Genomic DNA, 3,209 nt, shown 5'->3' with positions numbered 1-3,209 from the left:
AGCCTTTATTGTGGAAGCCAGGGAGTTGATGGAGCTACAGCTGCTTCTGCCAGGAGAGGCACCAGCCCAGGGAGTGCCATGTGGATGATTTTTAACTCACATCATTTCAAGCACAATGATAAAAACTGCCATGGGAAAACAACATGACTAAAACTATGTTTCCTGTGGCTTACTAATGAACTATTCAGGCAAAACATTAAGCTGATGAATGTGAATTTGTTGGCTGAATTACCCTTTCTCCCTTTGAGCAGGTTTAAAAGATTACAATTATGTTTGGTTTAATTACTATTAGTCTCAATTGAATTGTCAGTTCTTTCAGCATTTTCAGTGTGTAAAAATTTATGTTTAAATTTTTTTCTTATCTGAAGGCAAATTTCTCATGTTGGTTCTGTTTTGTACTAATTGGGTGTTATTGTATTTCAAGGCCTGACCATCATGCTTACTTAAGGAGAAGAATTCTTGTTGGTTATTGCTGTTCTAAACACACATAAAGCCAATCAACATGAGTTAATTCTTGTGTGGTTTTTGTCTCTGGATTTTTTTCCAGACTCCATAATCATGCTCCATTCGAACTGTAATTTATTTCAGACTGAGGAAGAGATGAGAGATCCTCACCATCTCTTACACCCACAGAGTAGCTGCATGGCTCCTGCAGGGTGATCAGGATTGCTTCAGCTGGATGCTTCGCCTGAGTCCCTTCCAGGCAATTAAGGAGTCCCACATGCTGACCAAGAAGTTGTGGAAGACACCCCAAGCAAGAGAATGTGCCTGCATCCCTCTTACTGTCTAGAAGTCAGAACCAACAATCATGGCTCTGCTTCAGACTCTGTACAGCAGATTCCAACAGGCTGATCTGGGGTACTCCACCTGCACTGCATTCTACCCCCTTAAAGCACATGGGAAGCGTGGGCTTTGTCTTTTCACTCTCACAGAAATAAAACTTGCATCTCCTAAAGCATTTTGCCAAACCACAAGACTAGACCCACTGTAAAATTGAACCATTCTCCCTTCAACCTGATGAGGAATAAAATCTAAGTGTGACCCACTGCATAAAAGGGACTCTACTTTGAGCAGAGCAGGGAAGAAATGAGCAGAAGGGAGCTTCACTGCATAATCCAGCAGTAAAAGCATTAACTTAGGAAAGGAGAAAAGGGAAATCTCACTTCACTGCTTCTATTCAGCATTAAATGCCCTTTCCTTTTTTCAGTGAATCCCATTGCCCCAGCCCCTTCTCTGCTTTCCACATCCAAGAAGAAAACTGAAGAATTGAAGTCACCACACGTTACTCAGCCACTCTTAAATCACAAACATGTTTCTCAGAGGTTATCAGTAGCCTCCTGGTGGAGGCATCTCAAGAAAGACCTTTTTATTTCCCATCTTTGTCCTCAGGCTCCCTCTGAGGGAAAGCTCAGCTGTCCATGCTCTCTCTCCCAGGGCATTTGGAGGGACAGGCTGAGGGATGGTACATGTGCCATCAGCCACAGGATGTCCCTCTCAGGAGATGCTGCTGCCACACTGATGCCATATGCCTTTTTATTTTGTGACACCTGTTTACACAGCGGGAGGCAGGAAAAAGATTACTTTCACAGCAGAATGGGAAATCATGGAGCGTTCACTGGCAGACACTGGGTTCAGGGAATATCTTGTGAAAGCACTTAACAATTCATACTGTCAGAACGTGTACAAGTGTCCAAATACATGCTGTTTCCAGTCTCCTGTGTAAGAGCCACATTTGCAAATCATTAAGCCAAAGATCTCAAATCCCGTAGCTAAAAGTTATTAGCAGAAAAATAAACCATTCACTTTTTCTGATTATTGTTTCTTAATATCTCTATGTTGGTTTTGAGCAAGGTGTGTTTTGCTTCCTTGACTATTCTGCTTAGTATTGCAACATAAATGAGAAAGTTGACTTTTATGAATTTGTAAATAAAAATAACTACTCTCTCCTGAGCGCAGAATATTTGTATCTGTGACAATATACAAGGTTACAATGGCATTGCTGGCCTTTGAAAAATTTGAGGACAGGGAAAAATTTGTTCCCATTTTGTGAAAGCTTCAAGTGCTGGGGAGCGTGAACTGGTACACTAGTTTAAACCAAAGTGCTTCGGAGTTAAAGTGATGCATAGCGTGATCTCAGTCATGGCCTGATGCTCCTTTTCTCTTACTCTTCTGAGATCATAGTGACAGAAGAGAAGATAGTTTAAATCTGGGGGATTAAGTCTTCAACTGCTGCACCACATTGATCAGATCTGTCCAATCATCAATGTCCTCTCCTCACTATGCTGTGATTTGTTTTTGACAGTGAGCATTTGAGCCTGTACTAATTGTTGCAATGAAAATAGTGCTACATGTGTGTTACATGATGTGACAAAACATTAATACTCAGTACAGAATAAATAAGTTGGTTCAACAGCCTCCAAAAATAAAGAAATGTAGCATTTTCCAGCTCTGAGAAAGTTTCACTGGCACCTTCTTGCCCTCAAGAAGCGGCATGTCCCGGTCGGTGCGGCGGCCCCGGAGCTGCGCGGGGGCAGGGCGGGCACAGCCCCGCGGCACAGCCCATCGCACCCGGCCGGCAGGGGCCGCCCGCTGCCGTGAGTTAGCGCTTCCCGACCCGCGTGTCATCTCACCTCACAAGAACTGAAAATTAACCATTGGCATTTTAAGACCTTGCCTAGCATTTTCCTTTTTTCATCCCTTCCTATGCATTTAATTACTTTCCAAAATCCAAACACGTTTGTGCCTATAATAAGCCAGAGGCTCTCTGTTAGCCTGGATCCATGGCGCTGAATTACTTCAGAGACCCCTCTAGCACCCAGGTGCTGCTCAGCACAGCGCAGGGCCTGCTGTCCCTCCTGCACACTTCTGCAGCTCCGTGTAACCCTCGGTGGAAGGGACAGAAGGGGCAGCAGCATTTAATCCCATTTCCCAGCCGCGCCCAAGGGGAGATCCCCACCCCTCAGGCAGCCCGGCTGACTGCTCCCTGCTGCTACACGTGCTTCTGACGGGAAACGTGCCCTGGGTAGCAGCGGGGTGTTTTTCCCCAAGGATGCTCAACAGAGGAGCCCAGACCGAGCAGTTTTTAGCAGCTTTTATCAGTTTTATAACAGCCCCGGCGAGCGCGCTCATTTTAAACTGAGGCGGGGGCGGTGCAGCGAAAGACCCCGCCCCCAACATGGCCGGCGAAGGGCGGGGTCCGCCGCGCGCTC

Source organism: Haemorhous mexicanus, chromosome 8 (genome assembly GCF_027477595.1).
Source record: "Haemorhous mexicanus isolate bHaeMex1 chromosome 8, bHaeMex1.pri, whole genome shotgun sequence".
NCBI lineage: Eukaryota > Metazoa > Chordata > Aves > Passeriformes > Fringillidae > Haemorhous > Haemorhous mexicanus.
Note: the sequence above shows the minus strand (reverse complement) of the source record.